Source organism: Pungitius pungitius, chromosome 11 (genome assembly GCF_949316345.1).
Source record: "Pungitius pungitius chromosome 11, fPunPun2.1, whole genome shotgun sequence".
Taxonomy (NCBI): Eukaryota; Metazoa; Chordata; class Actinopteri; order Perciformes; family Gasterosteidae; genus Pungitius; species Pungitius pungitius.
Genome location: NC_084910.1, coordinates 17,203,004 through 17,220,415, shown reverse-complemented (window position 1 = coordinate 17,220,415; position 17,412 = coordinate 17,203,004).

Genomic DNA, 17,412 nt, shown 5'->3' with positions numbered 1-17,412 from the left:
GTAGTTCCCACTCATTTGATCCTTCAACCGGTCTTGTAGTTCAGTTCGTACCTTCCTGGTTTGCGTTCGCTCCAGTTTGTTGGTTATTTTTTTCCGTAAATGACCAAACACGTTTGTCTCGGGTTTCAAGTCTTTTAAGCAAACAAAGATGGCCACCGGATGCTGTTTTTGACTCTATTTTGTAATATCTTTCGTTCCGAGGCATGTTCAACGGAGATTAGAGGAGCCGTGCCCGAACCCTTTCCACCGCGTCCATCGTCACGCTGTTATCATTCAGCGTTCGTAGCTCCGCCCACGGGAGTGAAGGAGCGACCATTCATAAATATCACGCACGCTTCAAGTTCTTTTGTATGCCACGTAATCACGAACCAGGAAGTACAAAGATGTCAGGGTGTGAGGCGGGTTGTTGTCTCTGGAGATTGTTGTTCCTTCTTTGCGTGCCAAACGAGAAGTTAACGTTTATCTATTCGTCATGTACCTTTCGGACCTAATTAACGCCACTTCCGTATCTATTCTAGGCCAAACCAAACCGCAATTACAGTCAGTTTTAGGAAAGAATCTGACTGTAGTTAATTTACCTAAACCGATTTCAGTTGTTTCTTCTGAAGGTAGAAGTTTATTTTCAAAGGTCCGTGTGCAGTTTCGGAGCATATTTTTCCACCCGTTAAAAATTTTCTTCCCAAAAAGTGAGTTTTTTTTTAGTGAGATACCCTAAACACCGTCTTCAGACCTTATTGCTCTGGGTCAGTTTCAAGTAGGAGGTTCAACAAACTCTGAGTCAAACCCTAAACTCGGTTTCAGAGCAGCTCATTAGAGTTGGTTCAATCAACTTGGAGTAGGTTGACCCAGAGTTGTGCGCGTGCACCACCACAGTATAAAGGCAGCATGAATGGAGCCATAATACTACGATTTATCATGGCAACAGCCAACAATCGGTCGGCATACATCATTGAGCTGGAAATATTAAATTTGCAAAAAAACACAAAGTGTGCTCTAGTGTGAGAACATGTCCATGATTGGTGACGTTAGTGATATGAGGACAGATGAGGTGTTGTACATATTTGATGGACTGAAGAAAAACGATACCGTTCAAACAAGTCGTTATCTTGACAATCTATCTAATCTGAGGATCAGAATTCTCTCCCGACATTTAACACCCTGCGAAGTAAAACCGCTTCTTCATCAACAGGATCGTCAAGAGTATGAATGAAAGAGGAAATGAAAGCGCGCTGTGTCATTGGCTGGCTGCTGTCAGAGGGAGGAGCCTGTGAAAGAGAACCTGCTCCCGACCAGGTGAGGTTCACAGGCTCAGTTACCATAGTGACTGACCCGGAGGTTTAGTTACCTCCTTTTCCAACATTTCCGAAACGGACAACCCAGAGTTTCCCTCATCTCAGGGTTAACAAACTCGGCGTTAGACCTGGGGTCAGTTTCAAGAAGCGGGTTTATGTCACCATCAACATATTAATCATCACAGAGCAGAATGCTGATCTGATTGTATTCCATTTAATAGTTGACACATTTTATACCTCCAGTGAGACGCAAACATTTCTGTTTGTACGAGAACCACAGAACCAAGAAGATGAAACAGACAGGAAGTGAGTGTATAGTACAAATCTGAAGTGGGTTACAAACAACTGCATCCTGCCCCTGACTGAATGTGAGTAAACACATCACTCCTCCGCCCACGCACAACCGCGCACTTGAAATTTGGGAAAGTCGACGGCGATTTCGGCGGTCGAACCTCGAAGCCTTTTGGTGCGATCGAACGCCTGTTTGAAATGCGTAATCTGTCTCTCAAACGAAGCGCCCTCGATACTCTGGGAACAATGGTTTGGGTGATCATACGGTTGGCCTTTTTTCATCTCTTCTGACGAAGTCCTGCCGGCTTGGTGGTTTTTTTGAAGTCTTTCTCAATGTGTCATTGTTGTGTCGTACAATAAGCTCATTGTTGAAGCGCACAGTGGTCAAAAGAACAACACAAGGCTCTAGTTGTTATGTACCAGAATGACCCTGTACAACTTAAATAAATGTGATTGTTTGCTTGTGGTTCTCTGTTTAAAAGAAGTAACTTGTTAGTCAGATTCCTGCCGTTATTAATGTGCACAACAGTCTGCACAGGCCAACCGAATGAACTAATCAAACAAAATGGAGAATAGCCAGAATATTGATGATATTTCCGCCTGCATGTACTCCAACGTCCACTACTACTTTACAGGTGTCTGGTTATCTTATGTGTGATCCGACAAGGCCTCCTTGGCCTCCCGACCACAACAACGCGGGGTTTTCCTGACTTGAGGAAAAAAAGGGGGTCGACCGAAACTGCCCTGCTGGGCGAGCGCTGAAACACGAGAGGCTTCGAGGCGAACGGGCCGAGCGCCGCGGAGGCAACACTCCGGCGTGACCATCAATAATGGACGCGAGTGACCGCTCCTGAGGCGGATCCCAGCGAGGACGCCAGCGAGTGTCCCCCGGACTGAGGTCCATACCCGATTGGCCCCGTCTCCCCGGTGCACGGAACAGCTTAAACGACCACAGTTTGTCTGCCTTTGCTGTACTGAGGAGGAGGGATGAGCACATGTAACGGATGTGTTTTGTGCATGAATGAAGTCGATCCTGCAGAAGACAGTAAAACATAAATAGTGCCTTCTGGTCTTTATTTGCACCTCAGCTCCCTAGACACAAGATTCATAGAGGGGAAGATATAACAGATCCAACTCATCAAAATAAAATTCACACACACACACACACACTAATAACGAATAACCAAAAAAAGAGATGATACATTGAAAATGACAACATGCATTTCTGTTACACACAGTCAAGTCAAAGTTTGTCGAACCAGCAAACATGGATGAGCGAACATTCAATGCAGATATTTACATCCCCTGCCGAGGGTCCGATATCCATTCAGAGGAGGAACAACCTGGATGACCCCCGCGGGTGTGTTGACGGATCTCAGGTGTCTGTGTCACATGCAGAGAGAGGGGGGGGGGTGCCCATGGCCCTGTTGCTTTGGCTCAGTGATCCGAGGCTTTTCAAGGCTTCGTTTGGCATTTAGACCCATGCCCCCCCCCCCCTCCCCCCTCCCGCACGCCCCCCATCTTCCCACCAAACCCTGTGAGTCGAGAAAAACAAGAGCATAGCATGAAGGAATGCAGAGAACCCTTCACTGGACCCTTTAGCAGAAGTTACTGGATAGAGGCAGACTTGGATTATGAGAAGCCTATTTAAAACCAAAACACATTCACAGAATTTTCTCGGAAGCCGAAGGCGTTTGCCAGTAAAATGAGGGAAAAACAATCATTTTCTTGCACGTGACCGAATGTTCGAATGCGATCCGGTTCTTTTTTAGCCCGTTTTTCTCGGTGTAGCGGCTGGAGGCTCGACGGTGATCAGCCAAAAGAGTCTCGTTCCAGGAAATACGATTTACTCATCACATCTCGTTTCTTTGCATTTTTAGTTTTCATTTTCAGTCATTTGCTCGTCTGGGCATTAGGACACTTTCAGATAAACGTGTTGGTTTCCTGTAAATCTTCTCTGCTTCATCACCCCCCCCGCGGAATAAACTCTCCCCGCTTCACCTTTTAAAATACAGACACATCTCACCCCTGGTGTGTTCTTGGTGAAATGCTTTGCCAACGTTCTGCCTCCCGCACACACACACACACACACACACACGTCTGACTTAATTCACAGGCCTTGGCGCCGGAGTCAGCGGACGGAGAAACACACGTCACACTGTTTGGCGATCTCCCCACATTCTCTCTCAACGCTCGCCCACGGTCGTTTTAAGGAAACAGCGCTCAGGTTTCATGTTGTTTTTTGTTTTTTTTTACACACTCCTACAGAAGTTTCAGTGTTATGTCTAGCTGGTAAGAGCAACTATGGTTTACTTGATATTCCCCCCCCTAATTTAAATAACCATACGATGAACTCCAAGCCCTGTGGCGACAAGAAAATGTCAGATCAAACTTTAGGTTTTGTATCCCTTTAGAGCAGAGTTCATCATAAATATGTTGTTTATTTAGAACAGCACCAGCTTCAGAATTCCTTGTGGACATTTACTATAGGATGAGACAATATACAGCTTGATGAGATGCTCTTACGTTCACTAGTGAGATTACTCGTATGAATACATGTAAAACGCTTGCATATGTATCTTAAGAGATTCAGTAATGCATGCATGTGTTCAACAATATATACTGTATATATATACACAACCTTTTCATAGATAGATGCATATAAATGTTTCACTTGTAAGCATTTCATATGTATGTGGATATGACACAGCAGCATATATGTATGCAGTGTTTCATTAGTACGTGTAAGAGTGTCTCGGTGGTTAAGTCCTAAACGGCCCCTCGTAGGTCCAACCATGTGTCACAAAGTGTCTGTTCCATACAGTAGTACAGTTCGAGCAGTAAGGTCATTTGAAAAGTTCTTTCTTTATTGGAGGATTCTGGATTTTAACGCCGTCTTCGTCCGTCCCGAAGAGCAAAACATTTCCATATTCGACATGTGATTTTAGGAGACGTTGTTTTTTGTTAACTCATTGCTCGTTGTCCTGTGGTTTAGGTCGAGTCATGCGGTGTCCATGTGAAAGGAAACCCGTTCAAAGTCAATTAAATTCCTCAATCTTTTGCTGTGGTCATGTGGCCCGTTTCCGAGGGTGTTGAACTTTGTCCACAGTTTGTCCCCTGATCGGATGAGACGCCAATGGAGCATCCGACCAGATCAGGCAGCTGGACGCCCCTTTAAACAGGAACCAGGTGACATCATCTCTAAACCACGTGGGGTTTCAACCAGCTGTGCGGTGCGCCGTCTCTGCTTCAGGTTCAGGTCGTAACGTTTTCCATTTTTTTCACAGCAGAGTTTGGATGAACCAGTTTCATTTCTCCTCCTGGTTTAATGAATGAGTTGCACCAGCTCCTCTTCCCCCCCCCCCCCCCCCCCCCCCCCGGCCCGGCCCTTCCTGTGCTCCTGTGACCTTCGCTCCCCATTGTCACGCTCACCATGGCCACGGCAGCAGAAACCTTGAACCGCGTTCACGCCGAGGTTTTGCAACGTGTTCCTCTGCACTTCACCTAAAAACCGATGACACTATGTCATCCGTTTGCGCAGCAGCTATCTCGGGTCAGTTGTTATGTCCTGTCAGCGCACTGTGTTTGCTTTCTCCCAAAGTAAATTTACCCTGAAAGCAGTCACAAGAGCAGGCTTGTCTTTTGCAAAGTCGTATACCTGTAAAACGCCCGTCAGCACACAGCTCCCCCTTTCATTGCTCCCATTGATCTTTGATCTACAGTGTATTTTTCACCTAGCGAGCTTCTCAGAAGAAGTGCAGTAGGGGGGGGGGGGGCGGAGCGGTTTGTTGTTTCTCTGTTGGGGAGGAATTTTAGGAATGGCGGTTCGGACAAAAAAACACGACTCCCAGAGACACAGAGTGCTGATATAGCTGCAGGAACGAGGCTGTGAACCATGTAAATGGCAGGGTGTGCGTTTGTTTTTCGGAGGCTATGAACCCTGTACAGTGACACGGGGAATGAGAGGAGCTTTTACTTTGCTCTTCAGCCTTGGCCTTTGTCCCCGCTGTGAATAGCAAGGTAGACTTTGAAGCGGCGCCCTAAAAAAAAAAGAAAAAAGAGAGACAATTGAAAGCCGAACCGGCCAGCTGCTGGATTTGCAACCGCCGTTTAGCACCTCAAGTCAAGATCCAACCTGCTCTTTCTTTATTGTAGCAGGCTTTGGTTTTTCCAGTTTACCTTTTGTTTTCGGTAAATGTGTGTGTGTGAATCCCAGCCAATAATGTTCCCACGCGTTTCTCTGGAGAGAAGTAAGCGTCTTGTATGTGTGTGTGTGTAATCAGAGCTCCTCATGCCGGTCACAGCTGATGACCTCCGTCCTTGGCGTCGCCATGTTGAGAGCCGCTGAGAGACAATCGAAATGCAAACGTGCACGTGGCGTTACTCGTCTGTGTTCTAAATACAGTAACCTGTACTGCATCGGACAAACCAACGGGCGACTTCTTAGCCGTTGGTACGCATCTGACATTTTGAGAGCGAAGACGTGGAAACAAAGTCGAGGGAGAGAGAAACATAAGCCCCCCCCCCCCGTTGATTCATAAATTAAATTATGCCAAGTAATGTGTCTATGCAACGTTTAACGCGCTCTGATTCATAAAACCTAGTCCTAAATGTTGATTTAGAAATCATGCCATGTTTTTATTTGTGTTTTTTAACACTTTTCCTGGTCACATTCACTGCGACGATTCCACTGTGATTGGCAATCGATTGAGGCCCCTGAGGTGAAATCGATGATTGCTGGGTGCTAACGCTAGTAAATAATGTGCTAAAGCGAGTAAATAATGTGCTAACGTGAGTAACTAATGTGCTAACCGAGTAAATAATGTGCTAACGCGAGTAAATAATGTGCTAATACGAGTAAACAATGTGCTAACGCGAGTAAATAATGTGCTAACGCTAGTAAATAATGTGCTAACGGTAGTAAATGAAATGCTAACGTACTCTGCTAATGATCCAGCACCAGAAGGTTTTACATACCAACGTGTTTTCAGAAACCTTCATCCCCTTTACTACAACAAATGAACGTAAATATTTGTTATTGTGTGATGACGTTAGCGTGGTTGGTTGGAATGCTAACGTAGAAAAACGCACGCGCTTCACTGAGTCTGTTTCCACGCTGGTATCTTATCACTTAAATATAAGGAAGCGACTCATCAACGGTTCTCTGCCCAACTAGTTCCTGCAATTCAGTCAACCTTTAGAAAACAATTGGTATAAAAAACACTCACAAATGCCTGAGGCATTGTAAACTTATAACATACATTTTTTTTAAATGTAAACAATGGGAATGATGGTGTTACATGAAAGGAATAAATAATGTATGATTCAAAAGCATTTGACATTAAAACCCCAATATAAAAAGTATTTATTAAATATTCACGAGTTAAAAAGCAGCAATTACCATCAAGTGGAGGTTATGTTATTAAGTACAAAACACATTCATCCCACAACCAATTTAGTTTAGAACCATTAAATGTTCACTCAGGAGAACAGGCTGAGAGACGAACCAGGTTTTCACATCTGGGTTTGCATTTCAAACTATTGCCGCTGTGTTTTAATACAATTCTTTTTTTTAATCTCATCAACATTTAGACACAAACGGCGTCTGTTTGTTCTTGGGATGCAGGTCAGCGCTTAAATGAGTCCGTCGGCTGAAGCGCTGCAGAAAGCGTCGCGGTGGAGCGGCCCAGCTGCTTACTGGCGCATAGCGGCTCTTTTTTTTTTTGTCTTTTGGTGCTTTGGGAAGTACCTAAATGTTGCCCTCAGATAGAAATAGTGCAAATCATCGACCCATTTTGACCTCGGTTTTTACTGATAAATTTGACTGAATACCGCTTAGAAAGCTGCAGCTGTGGCCTGAAAAGACTCTGGTGAAAGGGTGTCTTCTTACAAGGCAATTTAAACTAAATAAAAGAAGGAAGGGAACAGGAGTTAATGCTTGTAATTATGAAAGGACACTTCTTTGTAATTAGGTCGTCTGATGTTTTCATTATGTTCCATTTGGGGTTTTTTTTGCTGGTGGAGTTTCCATGGCGGACTTCAACAAAAGATCCCGCCATTTCAACAGCGTATGCAACAATGTGACATCACTTCCTTTTATATTTTTCTCTGTTTGCAGATCTAAGAAGAGACTTATTCCAACGTATCACTTCCTCAGCATCAGGAGATTCGCCTTTCCAAAACAAATTTGCCCCCTGGAATTTGAGATGGGAACATCTGCAAAGCTTTCACTGGAGTGAAGTGAAAAAAAGATGCTGTGTGTTTGAGGGTAAAACCATTCAAACGTTTTAGAAATCTTTAATTAAGATGATTCAGTTTGAATGTTTTAGTTGAGGTTAAATTTAGTGACCTTCTACATAACAAATATCTCAAACTAACTAAAAATGACCTGTTCTTGTTTGGTAAAACCCAAGTTCAAATGCCCATGACTTCAAAAACTTCAAAAAGTTTGAAATAAAACCCTTTTGTGACATTGTTGTTGAAATGATGGACGTCATTTTGGGGAATTAACGTTTCATATGGGACGTAAGCAGCGGTCTCCTCGGTTAAGGCCCTGTGTTGAGTGGCACTCTGACCTCTCAGCCTGGACCACGAAAGGAACCTACAAAGGAACTTCTGTCAAGTCAAAAAACGAAACCAAATCTTGGAGAAACAATGTTAATTTGTAGCATGGGATCGTATCTTAAAGGAAACCCGGCTGCATGGCTTCTACACTCACCGGCCACTTTATTAGGTACACCGGTCCAACTGCTCGTTAACACTTAATTTCTAAGCAGCCAATCACATGGCGGCAACTCAGTGCATTTAGGCATGTAGACATTGTCAAGACAATCTCCTGCAGTTCAAACCGAGCATCAGTATGGGGAAGAAAGGTGATTTGAGTGACTTTGAACGTGGCATGATTGTTGGTGCCAGAAGGGCTGGTCTGAATATTTCAGAAACTGCTAATCTACTGGGATTTTCACGCACAACCATCTCTAGGGTTTACAGAGAATGGTCCGAAAAAGAAAAAACATCCAGTGAGCGGCAGTTCTGTGGGCGGAAATGCCTTGTTGATGCCAGAGGTCAGAGGAGAATGGCCAGACTGGTTCGAGCTGATAGAAGGGCAACAGTGACTCAAATAACCACCCGTTACAACCAAGGTGGGCATAAGAGCATCTCTGAACGCACAGTACGTCCAACTTTGAGGCAGATGGGCTACAGCAGCAGAAGACCACACCGGGTGCCACTCCTTTCAGCTAAGAACAGGAAACTGAGGCTACAATTTGCACAAGCTCATCGAAATTGGACAATAGAAGATTGGAAAAACGTTGCCTGGTCTGATGAGTCTCGATTTCTGCTGCGACATTCGGATGGTAGGGTCAGAATTTGGCGTCTACAACATGAAAGCATGGATCCATCCTGCCTTGTATCAACGGTTCAGGCTGGTGGTGGTGGTGTCATGGTGTGGGGAATATTTTCTTGGCACTCTTTGGGCCCCTTGGTACCAATTGAGCATCGTTGCAACGCCACAGCCTACCTGAGTATTGTTGCTGACCATGTCCATCCCTTTATGACCACAATGTACCCAACTTCTGATGGCTACTTTCAGCAGGATAAAGCGCCATGTCATAAAGCTGGAATCATCTCAGACTGGTTTCTTGAACATGACAATGAGTTGGCTGTACTCAAATGGCCTCCACAATCACCAGATCTCAATCCAATAGAGCATCTTTGGGATGTGGTGGAACGGGAGATTCGCATCATGGATGTGCAGCCGACAAATCTGCGGCAACTGTGTGATGCCATCATGTCAATATGGACCAAACTCCCTGAGGAATGCTTCCAGCACCTTGTTGAATCTATGCCACGAAGAATTGAGGCAGTTCTGAAGGCAAAAGGGGGTCCAACCCGTTACTAGCATGGGGTACCTAATAAAGTGGCCGGTGAGTGTATCTCACGCGCATGCGGGGCGTGGGAGGAGAGAGGAGGAGGGGGAGTGGGGGGGGGGGGTCAATTCATTAACATAGCGGGTGAGATCACAGATTGGCCTCCGTCTTAAAAGGAGCAGAAAATAGTCATGTCGACACCAGTCATCACGCACTATGATTAATGTAAAAGGCTTCACATCCCCCCCCCCCCCCCCCTCGCCCCTCCCTCCCACACGCCTGTTGTGTCACTGCAGCTGTTTCTGCAGCAGAGCCCAACAGCTGAGAGGATCAAGGCTACGGAGAGACTGATGACAACATGCGAACGCTAAATACAAGACCTCAACGACAAGTTAAAGACCTGTGTGAGTTACATGGCTGTCACCTCACCTCCTTCTACCTGCATTCAGAGGCCCCAGGGTCTTTTGACCCTTTTTTATGCTTTAGTGGGGGGGGGGGGGGGGGATTCTCATTTAGCCCACATGGTTCAGCGGAGGCCACGCAATTCTCCGAAGGCCGGGTGAATCGTACGGCCCGGTGCTGGCCGCGCTGCACGCCAAAGCTGCAGTACAGCAGTTGTTGTTTTTTTTTTGTGAGGAAAACACCAAACGAGACTGAACAAGAATGAACAGGTCTTTGAGCCGGTTCCCAGGCGACCTGGGGGAAAGATTCGTCCTCCAAGTTCAAATATGTGCAGACGCAACTTGACACCCGTTGGCCATGGATGAACAAAGAGTCTCTCAGCGAAGAGTTCGCTGGTTATTTGTGTTCAATGTTCAATTGTCAATATATGGATACAAAGTCTGCTAAGCGTGTGGATGAAAGCTTGATGTATACATGCCACGACCTTCTACACCTTCTGATGACCAAAGGAATGTGGCGGAGTGGGCGCGGCTCTCCGTGCGTCCCCACGCGGTCGCGCTCCTGTTTTTGTTTTTGTCCCGAGCGCAGCTTCAAAAGTGCAAAGCCAGCTTCTCCCCGTTGAACTGTTGCAGATAGTGCGCTCTCAGAGAGGAGGACACGTGAGTTGTGTCCAGAATTAACCTCGCGTTATCTTATCAGGGGGAACAATTAGACCTCGTGCAGTTTGTTGTCCTCGGGGGAGACGGCGAGTGCTTCGTGCTGCGCGGCCAACTTGGAAGTGCGTTCACTTGAGTTTAGAGACGTCTGCACCAGCTGGACGTTGGGAACGCACAATCTGTTCTGTGTGTCGATTCCATGCAGCTCAGCTTTTCACTTTGAATCCATTCGTACCATACCAACTATAATGCTACATACACACACACACCTTCCTGCACAAACCCATCAATGCAGTAGTTTCTCAAGAACATTGCATGACCACACCAAGCGCAACAATCATTTAAGCTGTAAAGACAAGGAGAGATTAAAATACACCAGCTCTCGTGTTGATTTACTGGCCTGTGGGTGCAGCTCACCTTCCCCAATGCCAGGAAGCCGGATGAAAACAATACGCCGTCAGGGTGGTGCTTCTAAACCCGGATGTTTACCAGCCTTCATTACTGATTGGCAGTAGTACTGTGGGAATCTTTTTGTGGTTGCCATTATCTTTAATTAATGCACAAAGACTCTTATCTGTAGGTAGATAATTTATTTATAACCACAAAGTCAGGATGGTTCTCACAAGAACAGCTCACCAATGAGATCAAATGATAGTTATTTTTTTATCGTGAGATTTCCAGTTGTTCGTTTGTTCACTCGTTCAAATATTTTTAGGAATACCCGGAGGGAATTTGCTTAAATGAATGGTTTGAAACACCCTTGATTTGGTCATCTTAAGGTCACTTCTTCCTCACGACCAGTCCAACATTGAACCGAGTAGAACCTGACGGTGTAGCATTCAAGCAGTAATGGTTCTGTAGGAGGAGGAGCGTTGCGTAACAGCCTCTTCTCTCTGACCTCTGCAGCGGCTGCAACGTAATGTGAGGACCAGTGATCTTCGACATCCGGCTCTGGAATCGGACCTGCGCCTGCAAGGAAGCTTGATTGAACTGTTTATGCACCGACCGCCAAAGTCAAATCCCTTGTATGTCCAACACATTTTGGTAATACATGTTTTCCTGATATGTGTTTTATTGTCTGTCTGAAACCGCAGCGACGCGACTGGGTCTAAACCAGAGCTTCGGGTATCTCCTGCTACCGAGCATTGACTTGATACCAGCGTTTAATTGATCAGCTGTATTCCTCCGTGCAGGAGACTGAGATCAATGTTCTGCATGAACAATAAATCATACAGATATAAAACATTTTTTATTCAAACAGAAAATCATGTACAGACAGCTTAGCATAAACATTCTAAAGCAACTCGAAGAACAACCAATATAAACCTGTCAGATTTAGCATACGTTGGTCAATCATAATTCAGATGTTTACTTATTTAAGATGTTTTAGTGAAATCAAACTTTTCTTTATTTCTTAAGTTGTGGGAAAACAAATCTCATTAGACCGAGCAAAAGTTTAGAGTTCACAGGGAATTGCTCTGTTTTTCTTTATCCAATACTTTACAATGTATTGTATGGTTTATTTTGATGATCCAAATGTAAAAAATGTGACTTCCAGAAACTTTTTTTTTCTTCTTCAATAGAACAGCTTACCTCGTGTTCAAAGTATGTGGGACTTCTTTCAAATACTTTCAGGTTCAAACTTAATTATACTAAATTGTGTGGCATGAGGAGATTATTTCCACACCAAGCGGGTTGTGCAGGACTTAATTTGTTTTTGTTCCAGTGGTGCGAAACAGTCCTACGTTTAAATTCTTTTGCAACACTTCACAGATTTTCCCCTTTTAATTTCTGTGTGGGCGGATGCCTCATTTTGAAACAATGGCCCTGGATTCTTTATTCTCACAGATCCCGTTTCTAACACCATCCACCGGTGTTTCCAACATTTGCATCCCTTAAATCCGTCACTACACCCGTAAGCTATGATTTCGGAATCGGACGTGTTGCCCCGAAAGCTTTTCTTCTTTTCATTTCCCTCAGATGCTTTTCAATAGAACCGAAAGCACGTGGGCGGGCATGTTTTCTTTTTTCATTTTTTTTTTTTTTTTCAGCTGCACTGGTTGGGAGTCTCCGGGGAGTCTGTTGGATTATGGAGGGGAAATGAAAGACACTGTATGTTTTAACCTCTTTCTCTTGTTGCGTCATCCAATCCCAACGCCTGCAGGCGTGACGTACACCTTTTGTGGAATGTTTACATTCCTTTGTCTCGGACGAGCCTGTGTGTAATTGAATGTTGCGTCATGTCAGTCCAAACAGACCCCGTATGAGCCTTTATGCCTTTTAAAACAGCGTTGGCTTCCATTGATATCTAAATTACACATAATAAGGCCCTTTGTTGTCGCGGATAAGGTCGGCAACAGGAGGCAGATGATTTGACAACATAGACCTTGATAGGAATGGAGTTTGTGTTGCAGGAATTTGATCATAATCTAAAGAATTTGACATTAAGATTGGCCATAAATGAGAAGTCAAGGAATCACCACAGGTACTCCATCCTGTGGTGACCATGAGCATGTCAACCAAATTCCATGGCGATCCGCTCTAGAGCTGCAGGGATATTTCGATCGTGGTAGAGACAAACAGGCCGTTTGATTGGGCCCCTCGGGCCTTTTAGGTGTTTGAGGACGTGCAGAGCTGCAGCTTGTTTTGTGGCCGCCTTCATGTCCCCATAAAAGCCGCATCAGTAGCTGCGGTCATCGTGTTCTGAGCTGCAAATTCCTGCACGCAGCTTAAATATCTGGTTGAAAAGTGCATGTCTGGACTTGCCGAGTCTTACATAAGAAGTGGACGTAATCCCATTAAACGTGACTGGGCCTTAAAATAACAGGCACCACCGCAGAAGAACAGGGCGAGAAGAAGCATTTTTCAAATGACTCAATGAGTCATTACAGCAAACTCACAGCCCGCCTTCTGTGATGTCTTCATATGTAACCCCAACTACTGGTCACATGGTTGCCTATTTATATAAAGCATTCATATATATATATATAGTATATATATATATGGCTCCTTAAACCACATCAGCCGTAAAAAGTTTTCGAACGACTTCGCTCAGTTTAACATTGTCAGAATGTTAGAAAGAAACGCTGTCTGTGCCCCTTCGTACTACGTAAAGAGTTAAAAAACACTCTGCTGTTTTGTTCTCAAGGGCCTTAAACATAAACAACAGAAACCTGTTGGACTTAAAGAGCAGCAAAGAGCGCAGCGTCCACCTGAAATCCGAACCAACTTTCCACCGACAGCTCATGTGCTCACGAACGTTTTGCTGTGACATCTGTCATTTTATATCAATAGAGTATTTTGCGCCCTGACTCTTGGCACATCGGGAAAAATTGCAATCTGTAACCTCACCAGCAGGTGCCGCCAGATCGCACGCACTTTATTTCAGGCCCAGTACCGTCGCTGAACCGTCATTATCAGTATCGACGGAATTGCTGAGAAATATTCAGATGTTGGGGGCGATGGAGTAGTGTGATGCGCTGGCAAACCGCAAGGTTGGCGGTTCAAATCCCAGCTGCTCCCTGTGCCATGCTGAAGTGTCCCTGAGCGAGACACCCAACCCCCAATTGTTCTCTAGCTAGGGGTTACAATTCAAGTCGCTTTGGATAAAAGCGTCAGCTAAATGACATGTAATGGAATGTCAAGGCTGGGTAGGGACATGTCTCATGAGGGTGTAACGCACATTTAGTCCCAGACATAATGACGTGCATCGGCATTCCTTTGATGAGACAATGAATGTACCTTAGTGAAAGAAAGACACTTTGTGGTTGTTCGGTGTAACAACTTCAGTCATGTACCTGTATATGTGTTTTTTTTGCTCATATTCTTTGATCCAGGCTCTTTTAGTTCTGCTGATGACTGTTTTGATGTCTTCAATCTTTCTGCATGTCTTATCTACATATTTTTTTGATCCTTTCTTGCTTGACTTCTTTAGAAAACTCAATTGTGCACAAGAGTTGTCAGAAGACATCTTTGGCTTCTGCGTTGTTGCAGCCTGCAGGCCTTTGCCTAGCATTTGCATGATTTGAACATGCATGATAAACATTTTCCCGACAAGCCTGAAACCACTGGGTTTTTGCCAGAGGCTTTTACCAGTTCTCCTCTTTGGCTTTCATCCTGCGTTTTCTGTTTGCAGCTTGCTTCATTTGACTTGGCACAGAACAGAGCTTTTTTTTCACTGGAGGACATTTCTCTTCATTGGCCTAATTGTGTTTTTCTCTGCAGACATGATCATCAGTTTTTTTGTGTTTTTTATTTCAAACCAGTTTCTTGCTTGAAACTTGGACATTTGAAAAATGTTTTGCATAGTTTTTTAAGCTTATCCCGACTGGTACCCTTTTAGGATTTAGTCGGAGCTACATGCTCGAACATGTGAAAAAAAACGATAGTTCAACCATCAGGAGATGATTATCCAATTGGTGACCTGGTTCTGCCCAAATTACAGCTAACAACAATGAACATTTTAAACGTTTTTAAAAAAACATGAGACTGGTGTTCTTTTCACTTTTCAGTCTTGTCAACTGTAGATCGTAATACAAAGTTAAATGCAATTCCTTTACTTTAAAATCCACTCTGTGCGTCATTTCTCAAAATAAATGAGTATTGTGATGGACTTCTCCCCCAACCTTTTCCTAATCTAACTCAAACTATCCATGAACCTTCAGCTACACGCAGGTTCTCCATAAGGGTCTGTTTTCTCAGTTCTGTCCCCCCCCCCACCATTTCCTCCCCCAGGCCGCGGCTGTGTGTGTGCGTGTGCCATGTGGTTTGGATTCCTGCCCAAGGACTATTCACTGTGGGAGAACAAGGCCCCCCAGTGTGCTCTGTTTTTACACATTCCTCGGCCCTGACATCAGCCCGGCTGCAGGAAAGGACGTTGCCTCACTAGCAGTGTGCGGGAAGAGCCGCCCCCCCCCCCCCGTCCCCCCAAAACTCGACCCCGGCAGTCTGGCTGGCGGACCCCAACAAGGTGGGGGGCCCCCCAAGCCATCTCGGACCGCACAAGCCCCCCGACAACAATGCAATCAAAGGGATGCTTTGCATACCACATGTTGTTTTGGGGCATACATTGGACGGCGATGGTTAAGATGGATTATCCCTAGACGGGCCACATGGAAATTTAGGTCACATGCTGAATGTAAATATTATGCTTTGCAGAATTGCAGCGTGAAGGCTGTGGAGTCGGAACCTCTCCCGAGACAAAGGCGCGGCGCTTTTTCGCCGCCTCGAGCGACCCCAAAGGCAGAAAGATATGAAAAGGATTTAATAACTAACAGAAGCAATACGATTGCAAAGTGAAACACCGTAATGGTCGTGTAATATTTTGCGAAATAGAGGATCGTCCTTTCCCGGTACAAAGCGACCTACATATTTGGGTCTCCGGAAGATTTTAGCGGTCTCGTCGCCGGTGAAAGTCCTTTTGTGTGATTGGCTGCACGTTCAAACGTAGCTCCTCCCACGTCGCCATCGCCTCGTCGCCTCCGCCTCCATTCAGAAAGCGTACCTGAAGTCCCTCTCTCTCCTGACCACTGCCCGAACCCTAAAGCTTCTTCAAGCAAACATAATGTGGCGTTATTTCATCACTTTCCTATATAATCGACTCTAATAACACCACTAAAGTCATCACATTTCACAGCAGCTTAACCGTTGTGTTTAGCTCATTTTAGATGGTCCAAAATCAATGCTCCTCCTTCTTAAATTCTGCCATAAAAGCGTGGACATGGTCCGCATCTCTACAATAATCAGCACGCTAACATGCTAGCGGGCTTAGCTGTAAAACGCTAACAATGTTCACCGCAATGGTCCAAGGGTCATTATTATTATTATTATTATGTCATGAAAATTAAAATGTTGACCTGCTGTAAGTGAATGGGATGCTGATGGGCTGTTGAGACGTTTCACACAGAACGGGCTGTTCTCATGCAGCATTTGTAGCTACCTACGAAACATTAATGAGCTGTAGATTGGCGCATTGGCAGAAATACACCTTCATGCCAGTAATTAGTATTTAACATCTACTGATGTTTCACATCTTCATGTTCTCCTGGAGAGATACGATTTAAAATAAACCAATATGTATTGATTACATTCAAAAAGCAGTTAATCTCAACAAAAAAAATATTACGTTTATTTTCTTAAGGTCCTCTGCGTGTGAGAGGGACTGACCTTCAGTTCTGCACGTGTAAAATTCCTCAGCAATTCAAGATTAAAGAATGATTTGTTCCCAGAAACTTCACGGCGTTGAAAACGCACAACAACGTCCGTTCCGCTTAACAACAAAACATGACAAAATACTTGAACACACGGCTGCCGTCTGCATCTGTCCGTTCACAGCGGCTTTTTATTTCATCCTGAATTTTTTTCCACATGTGGTCACCCGAGGAGATATTCAGGCTTCGTGGCCGTGTGTTAACCTCCAGATGCGGCCTCCCGTTTCCCGTAAGCCGGAGCCAAGGCCGTGTGTGTGTGTGAGTGTGTGTGTGTGTGTGTGAGAGACTGCGTGGGAGGGCGAGTCAGTTGGTATTTGGTTGGGGGGGTTAGGCTAGAAAGGGAAGGGGGGGGGCGGGTAATGGCTGAAAAGAGGAGGCGTGGAAGCGTGGGAGGAGGAGACATCAAAGAGCAGAGGGAAATCGGATCCCCTCGTTCGCACAAAGCGGGCCGAGGGTTTCAGGGACAAAGGGAACGCGATCCACCACGTGACCGTGAAGGCCACGCATGCCTCCCCGTCTGGCTCCATTCAGCTTTTCACTCATTCAAACTTCATCAGGCCTCACAACACAGGGACCACCGATGTCAAAGGGCCACTACTCAGTTATTTAGTTAAATATCCACACATATAAATAATATATGCAGTTTTTACTTTATTTTAGTGCTTTCTGTTACTGACATTCTTAAAGCATCGTT